The sequence below is a fragment of the Oncorhynchus tshawytscha genome, linkage group LG03, assembly GCF_018296145.1.
Source record: "Oncorhynchus tshawytscha isolate Ot180627B linkage group LG03, Otsh_v2.0, whole genome shotgun sequence".
Classification (NCBI taxonomy): domain Eukaryota; kingdom Metazoa; phylum Chordata; class Actinopteri; order Salmoniformes; family Salmonidae; genus Oncorhynchus; species Oncorhynchus tshawytscha.
Window position 1 is genome coordinate 47,891,146 of NC_056431.1, and position 17,671 is coordinate 47,908,816.

Genomic DNA, 17,671 nt, shown 5'->3' on the forward strand with positions numbered 1-17,671 from the left:
GTAGACCATTTGAAACCAATTGAAATCTAAGATGAATAAGCCTGATCCTGTAAATCACAGTCAGATCTAACTGTCAAGACACAATAGACATATCTCCACTCTGAGATACCTCTGTCAATAACGGTCTGACACAGCACAAATACGCATTAGTCTCACTATTCTTTCTCAATCTCACAATAGCGCTCAGTTCTTGTGTTGAAGTTGTTAAAGATAGGGTGTTATTACCTACCACTTGTGGGGCTACAGGTACATTATATATACAAAAGTATGTCGACATCCCTATCAGCCATACCCGTTGCTGACAGGTGTATAAAATCGAGTACACAGCCATACAATCTCCATAGACAAACATTGGCAGTAGAATGGCCTTAATGAGCTCACCATCATAGGATGCCACCTTTCCAACAAGTTAGTTTGTCAAATTTCTGCCCTGCTATAGCTGCCCCGGTAAACTGTAAGTGCTGTTATTGTGGAAACATCTAGGAGCAACAATGGCCCAGCCTTAAAGTGGTAGGCCACACAAGCTCACAGAACGGGGTGCTGAAGCGTGTAGCGCGTAAAAATCATCTGTCCTTGGTTGCAACACCCATTACAAAATTCCAAACTGACTCTGGAAACAACGTCAGTACACAAACTGTTCGTCGGGAGCTTCATGAAATGGGTTTCAATGGCGGAGAAGCCACACACAAGCCTAAGATCACCATTCGCGTTCTCTGGAGTGGTGAATCACGCTTCACCATCTGGCAGTCCGACAGACAAATCTGGGTTTGGCGGATGCCAGGAGAACGATAACTGCCCCAATGCATAGTGCCAACTGTAAAGTTTGGTGGAGGATAAATAATGGTCTGGGGCTGTCTTTCCTGGTTCGGGCTAGGTCCCTTAGTTACCTTGAAGGGAAATCTTATGTTCTTCCAACTTTGTGGTAACAGTTTGGGGGAAGGCCCTTGTTTCAGCATGACAATGCCCCTGTGTAGAAAGCGAGGTCCATACAGAAATGGTTTGTCGAGGTTGGTGTGGAAGAACTTGACTGGCCTGCACAGAGCCCTGACCTTAACCCCATCGAACACCTTTGGGATAAATTGGAATGCCGATTGCGAGCCAGGCTTAATCGTCCAACATCAGTTTCCAAACTCACTAATGCTCTTGTGGCTGAATGGAAGCAAGTCCCCGCAGAAATGTTCCAACATCTAGTGGAAAGCCTTCCCAGAAGAGTGGAGGCTGTTATAGCAGCAAAGGGGGGGACCAACTCCATATTAATGCCCATGATTTTGGAATGAGACGTTCGACAAGCAAGTGTCCACATGTCACATATATTACCCCTAGTGGATCACTTCTGGAGAGTCAACAGCATACTGCCTTCTTGACAGCTGTCAGGCAAGAATTTGGCTACTTTATTTAGCAAACATTTGGCATTTTGTGTAGCCAACCCCAATGGTGAAGAGGCATTAGTTCCTTGCCTGAATTTCTTCTGTTTAAGGGATTTGATGTCTTTTCAGATCAAACACATCCCCAATGGTTGCTCCACTGATGCCTCAGTAGCGCTCACCCATTTGTACTTTGTTGGCTTCACCTGCAGAGTGCTTTACAGACGATACCTGAGATTGCTCAGGTGGTTTTCTGGGCCCATGTCCACCCCTTTCTGCGGCATCCGCGGTGAAAGCGGTTTCGATTTCCTGGCAGAGTGGGGTGATACAAAGACAGTCCTTGTTTTGGAGACTCCCTTTTCTAGGCCTAGTGGGCTGGAACCTGGGGAGCAGGGTGGGAGTGGCAGGGGGTGGGTGGTGGGGTAAGGGGATGCAGAGGGGCATAATCTGACGGTCAATTAAACTGACCCTAAAACTCACACCCATGTAATGACCAGGAGGGATGGTTCTCCAGGGGACCGAAGCACTGACTTAAGGGAGGCCGGCAAATTTGCTGTCTACCATGGGCAGACAGCATAAAATCTCAATATTACATTCAGTCTTTTCCATACTGTAGGACATTATGGTCAGAGTCTACAGTGTTAAATCACTTCAGTAACTTTCTCATTTAAAAAAGAGCTATATTAACCTGATTTTGCAATTGCTCAGCATCCGACCTATATACTATGCGGTGTCAGAGGAAGGCCCCAAAAAGGGTCAAAGACTCCAGTCACCCAAGTCATAGGCTGTTCTCTCTGCTATCGCACCGCAAGCGGTACCGAAGTGCCTAGTCTAGGTCCAAAAGGCTCCTTTACAGCTTCTACCCCCAAGCTGTAAGACTGCTGAACAATTAATCAAATGGGCCACCAGGACTATTTACATTAACCCCCCCCCCCTTTGTTTTTACACTGCTTCTATTGTTTATTATCTATGCATAGTCACTTTACCCCTACCTACATGTACAAGTTACCTCGACTAACCTGTACCCCGCACATTGACTCGGTACCGGTACCCCCTGTATATAGCCTCATTATTGTTATGTCATTTTATTGTTAATTTTTTCCTTTAGTTTATTTAGTAAATATTTTCTCAACTCTATTTCATGAACTGCATTGTTGGTTGTTGTATTTGGCGCATGTGACAAATAAAATTTGATACCGATTAATCAGCCGATTTATATATATATATATATTTTTTTAATAATGACAATTACAACAATACTGAATGAACAATGAACACTTATTTTAACTTATAATACATAAATAAAAATCTATTTAGTCTCATAAATGATGAAACATGCTCAATTTTGTTTAAGTAATGCAAAAACACAGTGTTGGAGAAGAAAGTTAAAGTGCAAAATGTGCCATGTAAAAAGCTAATATTTAAGTACATTGCTCAGAACATATGAAAGCTGGTGGTTCAATATTCCCAGTTCTTCAATATTCCCAGTTAAGGAGTTTTAGGTTTTAGTTATTCAAGGAATTATGACGTGTTGACCATTTCTCTCTATACCATTTGTATTTCAGAAACTTTTGTCCATTGGATGTTCTAATAGGCACTTTAGTATTGCCAGCCTAATCTCAGGAGTTGATAGGCTTGAAGTCATATACAGCGCTATGCTTCAAACATTGCTAAGAGCTGCTGGCAAACGCAGTAAAGTTTGAATGAATGCTTACGGGCCTGCTGCTGCCTACCACTGCTTAGTCAGACTGCTCTATCAAATATCAAATCATAGACTTAATTATAATATAATAAATAGAGGTCGACCGATTGATTTTTCAATACTGATACCGATTATTGGAGGACCAAAAAAAGCTGATACCAATTAATCAGACGATTTTTATATATATATTTGTAATAATGACAATTACAACAATACTGAATTAACACTTTTATTTTAACTTAATATAATACATAAATAAAATCTATTTAGTCTCAAATAAATAATGAAACATGTTCAATTTGGTTTAATAATTAAAAAATGCAGTGTTGGAGAAGAAAGTAAAAGTGCAATATGCGCCATTTAAAAAAGCTAACGTTTAAGTTCCTTGCTCATAACATGAGAACATATGAAAGCTGGTGGTTCTTTTTAACATGAGTATTCAATATTCCCTGTTAAGAAGTTTTAGTTTGTAGTTATTATAGGACTATTTCTCTGTATACTATTTGTATTTCATATACCTTTGACAATTGGATGTTCTTATAGGCACTATAGTATTGCAATCCTAATCTCGGGAGTTGATAGGCTTGAAGTCATAAACAGCGCTGTGCTTCAAGCATTGCAAAGAGCTGATGGCAAATGCAGGAAAGTGCTGTTTGAATGAATGCTTACGAGCCTGCTGCTGCCTACCACCACTCAGTCAGACTGCTCTTTCAAATAACAAATCATAGACTTAATTACAATATAATGAACTCACAGAAATACGAGCCTTAGGTCATTAATATGGTCAAATTTGGAAACTATCATTTCGAAAACAAAACGTTTTTTCTTTCAGTGAAATACTGAACCGTTCCGTATTTTATCGAACGGGTGGCAACCCTAAGTCTAAATATTGCTGTTACATTGCACAACCTTCAATGTCATACTTATGTGAAATTTGGGCAAATTAATTACGGTCTTTGTTAGGAAGAAATGGTCTTCACACAGTCGCAACGAGCCAGACGGTCCAAACTGCTGCATATACCCTGACACTGCTTACACTCTGCTAACAATTTCCCTTGTTAATATTGCCTGCTAACATGAATTTATTTTAACTAAATATGCAGGTTTAAAAACATATACTTGTGTATTGATTTTAAGAAAGACATTGATGTTTATGGTTAGGAACATTGGTGCTACGGAACCCTTTGAAAACATTCCGTTGAAAAGGCAGCGCGCAAAATTCAAAAATATTTATTTGAAATATGTAACTTTCACACATTAACAAGTCGAATACAGCAAATGAAAGATGAACTTCTTGTTAATCTACCCATCATGTCCGATTTAAAAAAAATGCTTTACAGCGAAAGCACACAGCCATGTACTTTCACCGCCAAGAAAAGAAAACACAGCCATTTTTCCAGCCAAAGATAGGAGTCGCAAAAAGCAGAAATATAGATACAATTAATCACTAACCTTTGATGATCTTCATCAGATGACAGTCATAGGACATCATGTTACACAATACATGTATGTTTTGTTCGATAATGTGTATATTTATATCCAAAAATCTCAGTTTACATTGGCACGTTACGTGCAGTAATGTTTTGATTCCAAAACATCCGGTGATTTTGCAGAAATACTCATAATAAATTCATTTATAAAAGATACAATTGTTATTCACAGAATTAAAGATAGACTTCTGTTAGGGTTTTCTTCCGTCGAAGGAGAGGTGGACCAAAATGCAGCGTGGTAATTTTCATACATGTTTAATAATGATGAAAAACGAACAATACAAAAACAAGAAACGTAACACGAAAAACCTAACAGCCTATACTGGTGCAAAACAAACACAGAGACAGGAACAATCACCCACGAAACACTCAAAGAATATGGCTGCCTAAATATGGTTCCCAATCAGAGACAACGATAAACACCTGCCTCTGATTGAGAACCACTCCAGACAGCCATAGACTATGCTAGAAATCCCCACTAAGCCACAATCCCAAAACCTACGAAAAACCCCAAGACAAAACACACCACATAATAAACCCATGTCACACCCTGGCCTAACCCAAATAATAAAGAAAACACAGAATGCTAAGACCAGGGCGTGACAACTTCTCCTTAATGCAACCGCTGTGTCAGATTTTTTTTTTACTTTACGGGAAAAGCATAATCTGAGAACAGCGCTCAGAGCCCAATCCAGCCAGAGAAATATCCGCCATTTTGGAGTCCAGCAGTTAGAAATAACACTATAAATATTGACTTACCTTTGATGATCCTCATCAGGTGGCACTCCCAGGAATCCCAGTTCGACAATAAATGACTGATTTGTTCCATAAAGTCCATCATGTATGTCCAAATAGCCACTTGTTGTTAGCGTGTTCAACCCAGTAATCCATCTTCATGAGGCGCGAGCACTTCGTCCAGACAAAAACTCGGAAAGTTCCGTTACAGGTCGTAGAAACAAGTCAAACGATGTATGTAATCAATCTTTAGGATGTTTTTAACTTAAAACATCAATAATGTTCCAACCGGAGAATTCCTATGTCTGAAGAAAAGCACTGGAATGAGAGCTAACTCTGTCGGGAGCGCACGTCACGAGCCTGAGACACTCTGCAAGACCACTGACTCAAACAGATCTCATGAGCCCCCTCCTTTATAGTAGTATCCTCAAACCAGTTTCTAAAGACGGTTGACATCTAGTGGAAGCTGTAGGAAGTGCAACTTGACTCCATAGACACTGTGTATTCAGTAGGCCAAGCTTTGAAAAACTACAAACGTCAGATATCCCACTTCCTGGTTGGATGTTTCTCAGGTTTTTGCCTGCCATATGAGTTCTGTTATACATCATTCAAACAGTTTTAGAAACTGCAGAGTGTTTTCTATCCAATACTAATAATAATATGCATATATTAGCATCTGGGACAGAGTAGGAGGCAGTTCACTCTGGGCACGCTATTTATCCAAAAGTGAAAATGCTGCCCCCTATCCCAAAAGAGTTAATGTAATTCAAATTATTGAAATGGACACTAGTAACGTTGCATTTATGTCATCAATATCCCTTTTTAGAATGTCTTTGAAAGATACACATATTATCAGTATTAAAATACCATAATTCCAAGATATTATCCAAGATATTTTATTTCCAAGATATTATTATTATTATCTTCTGCACTTATAGCAGCACAACCTATCAGCCACATTTGGTAGTGATGGTTGGGGAAAAATTCGATACACTTACATATCTCAATATTATTTTGGACGATATTATATCAATACTTTGACCCCCACGTATCGATTTGTAATTCTTATTCAAAATGTTTTTGTTAGGTAGCATTAGCTAACACTAGTCGACCGTACCTGTGCCAATTCTCCTGTATTTTTCATCTTGTAGCTTGTTCTCTATCATATTTGTAAATCGTGAGCAATGTTTTCAGCACTTTTATTGCCATGACTGATCAAAACAAATGTTCTCATGCTCTCTTGTCTTTCTGCAGCAGACATATAGAAAGCAATATGTTTGGAACATCAAATCGCATATCAAATTGCAATCAGGGGTTGGGGAACAGAACAGAAAACTGGAATAGAATGACATTTTTATAGGAACAGGATCAAAACCAGGAACGAAGGTGTTCTATACTGTTCCGGAACAGAACTGTTATTTTAAAAGCATGGGAACCGGTTAATAACGTTATTTTACATTCCGGGCATTTTTTTCCAGTCCCACTAAAAACGCAACAAAGCGCCTATGGAAAGCCCTCACTCAGAAATGTTTCAGTGTGCCTGCTAGCTGAAAATCTTTGTGTGTGTGTGTGTGTATAGGATACCTGCCCCTCCCTTTGAAGCATAGTGTGCTGTAACCTACTAATGTTTACTAGCGTGATTCCGAAATTAGGGAGAGAAATGTTTAATTAGAGAACAATGGATAAACTTTTATTCAACGCTACTTAAGGATACTATAGATATCACATTTCACATTGGATTTATTATCGACTAAAAGGTAATACGTGTCTTTTATTTTAATTCTGGTGACGCTCTGCACACACAAGCTTGGTAGCTAGCTAGGTGGTTTTGGTCCAACGTTAAAGCAACTCTCTGAAGTTCAGTAAAACGTAAACTCTTTGGGGGTTGAAACTTTTCAGAGCTTAATTTCCAACCCCTGATTGCAATACATATACAATCTTGAGAATCACAATACATATCGTATGGGACCTAAATATCAAATATCGCAAGGTCCCTGGCAATTCCCAGCCCTAAAATGTGGCCAATATGTAGAACATGACATCATCTTGACATGATGCAACTGGAATGAGTCAATTACAGTAGAAGGGTGTTTTCTTTCCCTCTCTTTTTCTGTAGCGTCATTCAGAATCAAAATGACCCCAGATTCTGCACACAGAAAAACAAACCTATACCCAAGGGTCAAACAATCAGGTTCCTTTCCTCCGCTCCACCCCTCGCCTCTCACTGAGGCACGACAAGACGAGATCAGATAACAACCACACATTAACCTCACCACTGTATTACCTCAATACATCACCTCTCCTCCACTATATCACTGTATACCCACCTGAAATGGCCAGGGGAAGGCAAGGCAATTTTAAGTGTTGGTTTGACACTATACCACTGTTCCCCCCTGGGGCTGTGTTTTCAATGAGAGGGATGTCTTTGGCACGCCAATAATCCAGTTATGCACAAATGTTGTACCACAGTGATTCCCCCAGCCTATTCACTTGACTGATGTCATTTTTTTGTTGTCAGTGTAAAACAATGCAGTGCATGTAGGCCAGAGGTGCTTTGCAAAATACCTACATAGAAGTCTTTCTACAGGAAACTGTACAATACAAGAAAATATAGCATGCATATATTGTATAGCCTACATAGATTTAGGGTTGACCCCATTTAGTCGACTGGTCGATTGTTTGGTCGATAGGCTGTTGGTCGACTGTGGTTTGTTTGGTCAAGCAGTTGCAAAACAATCAAATGTGACACACGAGACACCTGTCTGATTCGTGCCTGTCTCAGTGGCCTATTCCATTGCAGAATGGCTTAGATGCACAAAGCGCGTCTCTCTCCAGAATGCTCTCTCCTGTAAATGTGTGCGCATTCATTGTTTTTTTTAACACATTGTGTGAATTGTTTGCCCTTTGATTGTTAGTGTCTATCAATTGACCATTATATATATCACCAGTAGTACATTTCCCGTTAATAATTTCTAATCAATAATGTTTGTTTGGTTTCGGTAGTTTCTGTTAAAGGTGCTCAATGCACATGCTAAAATTCGAAGCACCTTATTTCGGTTTGTGACAAAACAAGCAAGTATATAGTGAAGAATCCTTGTACAATCTAAACAGCTGTGAAATATATTTTCCATAACCACAAATATTGTAATTTCAGCTGTTTGAATCTGGTGTACAAAAACTGACAGTAAAAGAAGCAAAAACTGAACTTAAGAAGCATAAAAATAGCGCTGAGCACATAGAACAGATCTACCGCTTCTTAGACTTGGACTTCATGAGAATGCCATATCTATAACTTACATTTCTATGTGCATTTGGTTGGGTCACCCAAAAAGTTATATATTGCAGCTTTAATGCATTCAATATATTATTATTACAGTCATTATTACATTTACCGTTCTCATTGTTGGAGTGGAGACTTTTTTACAGAGCTCACAACCTATGGTACACTTGTGAGAAACAAGTGTTGGTTATTTAATTCCATTTATGAGTTTTGTCAATTTATTAATTGTATTTTGTTTGGAGTGCTCCTGTCAATGTTGAGTAAGTATACACACCTGATTATGCATAGAAGTATGCCTAGGCTACCTGGCCTGCGCACACGTGTATATATTTGGGGATGTCTGATAGTATTTCTGATTGCCTCGAGTGTTAAGGGGTATGACACGACAAGCTTGGCACACCTGTATTTGGGGTGTTTCTCGCATTCTTCTCTACAGATTCTTTCAAGCTCTGTCAGGTTGGATAGATAATGTCACTGCACAGCTATTTTCAGGTCTCTCCAGAGATGTTCAATTCGGTTCAAGTCCAGGCTCTGGCTCTTGGGGACCTGCAGACATATGTTGGTACCCTTCCCCAGATCTGTTCCTTGACACAATCCTGTCTCGGAGCTCTACAAACAATTCCTTGGACCTCATGGTTTGGTTTTTGATCTGATATGCACTGTCAATTGTGGTACCTAATATAGACAGGTGTGTGCCTTTCTAAATCATGTCTAATCAATGGAATTTACCACAGTTGGACTCCAAGTTGTAGAAACATCTCAAGGATGATCAATTGAGCTCAATTTCGAAGTCTCATTGCAAAGGGTCAGAGTACTTATGGAAATAAGGTTAAAAAAAAAATTATACATTTGCAAAACAAAAAGTAAAGCTGTTTTGTCTTTGTCGTTATGGGGTATTGTGTGTAGATTGATATATTTAAAATATATACATTTTTAGAATAGGCTGTAACGTAACAAAATGTGGGGGAAAATCAAGGGGTCTGAATACATTGTATTTGCACTGTATTTAAAAAAAAATAATAATAATAATTCCAGCTATCTCCCTTTCGATAACCACCAACCCTCTGGAAAAAATGTCATGCCTTGATCCAGTGGAAACGTCATAAAATACCTAATCACTTCTTATCCCTTGCACAAATACAACTGTGTCTGTCTGGAACTCACTGGCATGGGAAACTCTTATGGCCCAGAATAGTTGATACAATGTTGCAAGTTTTCTAACATGAGCTGTGGGCCTGACCTAGTTGCTAGTTAATACAATTAGTCAAGTTCATTACAGACCGGCAGAGTAGAGAGATAAATGTGATTGAAGAACATGAACAATCCTCCATGCGTATCCCTATAGTGTCTAAGGCACTGCATCTCAGTGCAAGAGATTGAAGCATCAGACAAGCTCAGTGCATATTGTTTTTTTTATAAACACCAGGAATAAGGGCACAAGGCTAGACCCAGATTCAGACACAGGAGGCAGATGGTTAGAGTCCAAGATGTTTAACAATCCTAAAGGGGTAGGCAAGCGAATGGTCATGGACAGGCCAAAGGTCAAAACCAGTTCAGAGATCCAGAGGTACAGAATGGCAGGCTCGAGGTCAGGGCAGGCAGAATGGTCAGGCAGGTGGGAATGGAGTCCAGAAAACAGGTAAAGGTCAAAAGCGGGAGGACTAGTAGAAGAGAATAGAAAAGTAGGAGCACGGGAAAACACACATCAGTTGACTTGAACTTACAAGATGAACTGGCACAGAGAGACAGGGATAAATACACCAGGGAAAATAAGCGACACCTGGGAAGACAGATGAAACAGATCAGGGTGTCTATATGTATGAAAAAATACACTTTAAAAATTGACCAAACAATTTTTTTTATTGTCGGGGCAACCCTAGTAGTTTTAGTATCAGCCTTCATAATCAAAGGCAATGTTGAGAAGTTTTCTGCATCTTTTATTACACGTCAAACTATATTTGAAAACTGATGAACATCACTCAATGGATAAATTAATACAGTTATTATCAGGACTCAGGATAAGACTAGATGCAGACAATAAACATCTGATTCGAACTAACAAAATGGGTCAGCAATCCAGTGCAAAGTCAGTAAGGTACAGAACGGCAGGCAGGCAGAGGTCAGTAATCCAGGGCAGTGTCAGAAAGGTACAGAACAGCAGGCAGGGTCAGGGCAGGCAGAAAGGTCAAAACCGGAGGGACTAGAAAACAGGCGTACGGGAAAAACCACGCTGGTAGGCTTGATGAGACAAGACAAACTGGCAACCAACAAACAGAAAACACCAGTATAAATGCACGGGATAATGGGGAAAATGGGCAACACCTGGAGGGGGGTGGAGACAAGCACAAGACAGGTGAAACAGATCAGTGTGTGACAGTTATCTCCTAGCTAATGGTTGACTCTAATCAGATGGTTGTGTAATGCTGCGTGTAACGCTGGGTCCCATGCAGAACACTTAGGTTAGCTTTTATATGGCCATTACCAGGCAGTGAAAACATAGTAAACTCCATCCACCTGGATTGGTTTAGGTCCTGTATTATAACTTCAAAGACCTCAGAGAAAGCTGTGTAGATGAGATCTTGTCTAACATAATCTGATTTAGAGAGAAAAAGTGAAAAAGGAGAGATGAAGTTAACGTTTTTCCTAAAGGCATTTTGACCGACCACAGACATAATATACATTTCTGAGCAGCCTTTGAGGCTAGATGTTTGTTTTGCTTCCAGCTATTCTCTAGATAGGTCCTTTGTCACACTTCACTGGCTTTGTTTACTATAATCCCCTGTCTACAAGTCATTACTGAAATGGCACCAGTCATGTGAACCAACATAGTTTCACCTTCTGAGTGCAGACTCATCTGACTGTTAAACTTTATAGTACAAGCAACTGGCAAATGAGGAAAATACAGATTTTTTTGTTTGTTAGAACAGTGATTTCTATAATGATCAGGTATTCTTCATTCAATTTTCTGACTTGCTTTTAAAGGCACCCAATCCCTCTGCAAGTTGGTCCTCACACATAGTCATTTTCCAAAGCGTTCAGCCCAGGCTATATAGCCCTACCAAAGGAGGTCAACCTCCAGTCTAGACATGCTAGACCATCCACAGCAGGAGACACCTCTCGATGGCCTTCTCGAAGCTCTGGTGTTGATCAGAGGGTTGTCGACAGCCTGAGTGGTTTACAACCAGTGTGTCTGCCTGGGCTCTGACTGCCTGATATTGTCAAACAAGAGGGAGAATGACCCATGCACACAAAAGAGCAGTAAAGCCTGAAGAAATGGCCCCTTGGGTTTTATAGGGCCTTAGGCCTGAGGGGTTTGTGACAGAGAACTGACCAGCCCCTTAGTCACTTCCTGTGTTGGATCTACATAGTAAAGCGTGTGCGTAGGAGAGGACGAGAACAAAGATGGGGAGATGTTTAAACCACACTCCAAAGGAAGCGGGAACTTGGTTTTGTTTAGAGCAGACAGTGACCGAACCTACTTGTTTGGAGAACAGTGGGGGTACTTTTCTCACCACTTCTCCTTTTCTTTTTATGTAACAGAAGACAGAGACACTCAGATTTTATCAGGATATCGCAGGTAGTTCTGTTCGTATGCTCTTCGTTGATGTTCCTCACTCTTCTTCTCATCTCTGTTTTCCTCCTGTGCATTCTGCAACATGTTTGTACTTGTTTGTGATTGTATCCTAGCTGTTATAGCTATTGCATTATTGGAATGCCTTCCACTTAAGTGATACAGCAAAACAAAACATGCACAGAGACAGTGAGTGAGAGCACATTTTTCCTGAGCCCTCTGAAGTATAATATGACCTCCAGTGGGAGTTTTATTGAAGATGAGTCCTGTGGCATCCCTTTGAGTCGTCGCAACAGGCTCAGTGGGCCCTGGTGCGCTCCAGCCACACACACAGTAACCCGAGCCCCTCTCTCTACTTCCTAATGGGGGCTTCTAATAGCCAGCGCATTCCTGTGGGCAGCACTTCTTAGTGATGGTTTCTCTCTGTGCACGATGGCTTCTCGTGCCAGTAGGATGCTGAGGGAAGTTCTCTTTCTGCCTGCCATGCGGGCCTGATGCAGCCAGCACCACTCAACCACTCAGGGCTGTTTGCTCACCTGCCCACGGTGAGGTCGACATGGCCAGCTGTTTCTGTGTGGCTGAGATTGTGGGAATGGCTCATAGAACACCCTGCTTTACACACAATACTCCCCCCAATGTTGTAATCAAATCAAATCGTATTTGTTCCATGCGCCGAATACAACAGGTGCAGACCTTCCAGTGAAATGCTTACTTACAAGCCCTTAACCAACAATGCAGTTTTAAGAAAATACCTATAAAATAGTATGAGATAATAAGAACAAATAATTAAAGAGAAGCAGTAAATAACAATAGCAGGGTTATATACAGGGGCTACTGGTACAGAGTCAATGTGTCAATGTGCGGGGGCACCGGTGTCGAGGTCATTGAGGTAATTATGTACTGATGTGGTGTACTCCTCAATGCCATCGGAAGAATCCCGGAACATATTCCTGTCTGTGCTAGCAAAACAGTTCTGTAGTTTAGCATCTGCTTCATCTGACCACTTTTTTATAGACCGAGTCAATGGTGCTTTCTGCTTGAATTTGTTTCTTGTAAGCAGGAATCAGGAGGATAGAGTTATGGTCATATTTACAAAATGGAGGGCGAGGGAGAGCTTTGTACACATCTCTGTGTGGAGTAAAGGTGGTCTAGAATTTTTTTCCCTCTGGTTGCACATTTAACATGCTTATATAAATTAGGTAAAACTGAATGCAGGCATTAAAGTTCCCGGCCACTAGGAGCGCCACCTCTGGATTAGCATTTTCCTGTTTGCTTATGGTGGGATACAGCTCATTGAGTGCTGTTTTAGTGCCAGCCTCAGTCTGTGGTGGTATGTAGACAGCTACTAAAAATACAGATAAACTCTCTAGGTCGATAGTGTGGTCTACAGCTTATCATGAGATACTCTACCTCAGGCGAGCAAAACCTTGAGACTTCCTTCGATATTTTGCACCAGCTATTGTTTACAAATATGCATAGGCCCCCGCCCCGTGTCTTACTAGAGGCTGTTGTTCTATCCTGCCGATGGAGTGTATAACCCGCCAACTGTATGTTCTTAATGTTGTTGTTCATCCACAACTCAGTTAAACATAAGATATTACAGTTTTTAATGTCCCGTTGGTAGGATATACTTGCTTTCACTTCGTCCCATTTATTTTCCAGCGATTGAACATTAGGAAGGCAAGGGCAAATTATGCACTCGTCGCCTGATCCTCACAAGGCATTCAGATCTCTTTCCGCAAAATCTACGTTTCCTTTTCCAGCGAGTCACAGGGATCTGGGCCTGGTCGGGCGTCTGTAGTATATCTCCTGCATCTGACTTATTGAAGAACTCCTCGTCCAATTTGAGGTGAGTAATCCCAGTTCTGATGTCCAGAAGCTCTATTCGGTCATAAGAGACAGTAGCAGCAACATTATGTACAAAACAAGTTATGAGCAATGAGAAAAAACAAACAAAATAGCATGGTTGGTTAAGAGCCGATAAGACGGCAGCCATCCCCTCCGGCACCATCTTGTACGTTTTAGATTGTGTTCAGAATAACTGAGGCAATAGAGATGCATGCCAAAAACAAAAGACAAAACCTTCCATGATTCAGCAGCTTGTTACACCACAGGGCATCCTTGCCCCACCAACATCCTACCCTATAACACCTCCAAAATCCATGACTTTCTCCCTTTCTCCTTCCCCACAATCAACTGCAGCTAAAAAATAGGGACTCTCATTGTATTCCATGTCCACTCAGGTACCCACAACCCTCAAGGTGTCACTGAGTATTGTCATACAACAAGCCATGCTGACACTAGTGACGGGTGTGTCCACTTACATACAGTCCCTCTCATGAAGCGACTCGCCCTCTTTCTACTTCTCTACCTTTAACAACATTGCCTACTGTAGAGTCCAATACCCGGCTGCCAAAAAACAAAGCTATAAATCTGTCATTTGTATTGGCCCAGGGCTTTCCAAACTGGTAGAGTGTAACAGTATACAGACAATGGCTGAAACATTTCAGTTTAAAGCTGTCAGAAGAAGATTTTTTCTCACTCTTTCTCTCTCTGTTTTTCTTTTGGTATCACCTTGATGTAGATGGTCTGAAGAGAATTTCACCGCACCACAAACCTCTTGTTCGTCTCTCCTTAACTGATACAGACACCATAAACAGTCATTACCCTATCAGTTCATCCAACCACAGGTAGCTTCATGATTGATCAAATAAACCAGAAGACAAATATGATCAGTTGATTAACTTCCACAGTTTTATGAAAGTCAAATTAAAGCAGACACTTCATTCTAAGAAGTCATGCACTATTATATTGAGTCTTCAGTCATGTGTATTGTGAAAATATCTGCATATCTTATTAAAATCCAGTCTTACTGGTCTATTAAGTGTCTTAAAAGGTCTAATGCAGCCGTTTTGATCTCAATATCAAATCATTTCTGGGCAACAATAAGGTACCTTACTGTGTCTGTTATCAATTAAAATAAATATAAAATAAATAAATATTCAGAAATATCATGGATTTTAAACATTTAGGTACATATAAGTGTCTTATATCGGCTGAAAGCTTAAATTCTTGTTAATCTAACTGTGCTGTCCGATTTACAGTAGCTCTTACAGCGAAAATATGCCATGCGATTGTTTGAGGGCGGCGCCCCACATCAAAATATTTTTCCACCGGCATAGGTTTCATACATTCACATATAACGATTAAATATTCAATTACTTTTTGAAAATCTTCCTCTGATTTGTCATCCAAAGGTTCCCAGCTATAACATGTAGTGTCGTTTTGTTAGATAAAATCCTTCTTTATATCCCAAAAAGTCAGTTTAGTTGGCGCCATCGATTTGAGTAATCCACTCGTTCAACTTGTAGAGAAAGGAATCTGAAAATCTACCCCTCAACTTTGTTTCAACAAGTCAAAATATGTTTATATTTCCTCCTCAGATACCCTAAAATGTAATCAAACTATAATATTTATTTCGGAAAGAAGTATGTTCAATAGGAAACTGATTTTAGCAGGTGCGTAATTTCTTCATGGTGCGCGCAAACATGAATTTCCAAGACTGTGTCCTTCTACTAAAACTGTTATTTCTGATTTGTTTTTGAAGTTACAAGCCTGAAACCTTGAACATAGACTGCTGACACCCTGTGGAATCCATAGGAATATGACATTTTACAATATGACCTTTCTCTTGCATTTCTAAGAGGATGGTCTTTCAAAAAAATGTCAGGTTGGTTTTTCTTTGGATTTTCTCCTACCATATCTATTGTGTTATATTCTCCTACATTATTTTAACATTTATACAAACTTCAAAGTGTTTCCTTTCCAATGGTACCAATTATATGCATATCCTGGCTTCAGGGCCTGAGCAAAAGGCTGTTTACTTTTGGCATGTTATTCAGACAGGAAATGGAGAAAAAAGGAGGCTATCCCTAAGAGTTAAAGAGCAATTTCTCAAGCTAAGATGTAGCTAGGACTGTGTGGGAGTGGTTTAAGTGAGGAGGGAAAACAGAAAAGTAGCTGTTATTGGCAGAGAGGTTTGGAACTGTCTTTCTTATTGGTCTATTAACTGATTTACCTCATTGTGAGGTCCCCGTGCAAGGCCCAAACTCTCTCCCACCGAAACAGTAAAAAGGTTTTAGCATAATTTTTACCATTTCACAGTATTATTCCAACTCCATAGTGTGGAAATATATACTGAACAAAAATATAAACGCAACATGTAAAGTGTTGGTCACATGTTTCATGGGCTGAAGTTAAAGATCCCAAAATGTTCCATACGGACAAAAAGCTTATTTCTCTTAAATTTGGTTGACATCCACCTAACAGGTGTGGCATATCAAGAAGCTGATTAAACATCATGATCATTACACAGGTGCAACTTGTGCTGGTGACAATAAAAGGCCACTCTAAAATATTTTGTCACACAACACAATGCCACAGAAGTGTCAAGTTTTGAGGGAGTGTGCAGTCGGCATGCTGACTGCAGGAATGTCCACCAGAGCTGTTGCCAGAGAATTTAATGTTAATTTCTCTACCATAATTTCTCTACCGCCTCCAACATCATTTTAGAGAATTTGGCAGTACGTCTAACCGGCCTCACAACCTTAGACCACATGTAACCACGCCAGCCCAGGACCTCCATATCCTACTTGTTCACCTGCAGGATCGTCTGAGACCAGCCACCCAGACAGCTGATGAAACTGTGGGTTTGCACAACGGAACAATTTCTGCACAAACTGTCAGAAAGGTCTCAGGGAAGCTCATCTGTGTGCTGGTCGTCCTCACCAGGGTCTTGACCTGACTAGTTCAATGTCATAACCGACTTCAGTGGACAAATACTCACCTTCGATGGCCACTGTCAAGCTGGAGAAGTGTGCGCTTCGCGGATGAATCCCGGTTTCAACGGTACCGGGCAGATGGCAGATAGTATGTATGGCTTCGTGTGGTCGAGCAGTTTGCTGATGTCAACGTTGTGAACAGAGTGCCTAGTGGTGGTGGGGTTATGGTATGGGCAGGCATAAGCTACGGACAATGAACACAATTGCATTTTATCGATGGAAATTTGAATGCACAGAAATACCATGACGAGATCCATACCAGACACTGACTGGTTTTCTGATCCAATGTATCTGTGACCAACATTCATATCTGTATTCCCAGTCGTGAAATCCATAGAATAGGGCCTAATGTTTTTATTTAAATTTACTGATTTCCTTATATAAACTGTATCTCAGTGAAATCTATAAAATTGTTGCATGTTGCATTTATATTTTGTTTCAGTGTTATTAAAAAACACAGGAATATCACGTTTTTGACTGCACTGGGCCTTTTACTGAAGTGAGAATGCTGTTCCCCTCAGGGCAAACCACACCATAAAGTTTAGGTGGATAGTTTAGATTGCATTCCCAGTTTCTCACAGAATGATACCATTCAAATATTTATATTTGCCATTCAGTTAGTAAAGCTTTTGCCCACCTTCCATAGTCCCTTGTAATCACTGTGATTTAGCCACATCACATTGTAACA

General features: G+C 40.4%; 1 protein-coding gene across 2 annotated transcripts in view; it reads left to right on the forward strand.

Moving 5' to 3' along the window:
* Nucleotides 1-17,671, forward strand: part of LOC112237605 (ly6/PLAUR domain-containing protein 6B) — a 57,933-nt gene that overhangs the window by 11,442 nt on the left and 28,820 nt on the right. Inside the window, exon 1 of one of the 2 annotated variants that reach the window (XM_024406215.2) lies at nt 13,877-13,991. The exons of the other annotated variant lie outside the window; for it this stretch is intronic. The gene's annotated coding sequence lies outside the window, so the exon portion shown is untranslated. Of the gene's footprint in view, nt 1-13,876; nt 13,992-17,671 lie in introns of those variants that run through there. 2 annotated transcript variants of the gene reach the window in all.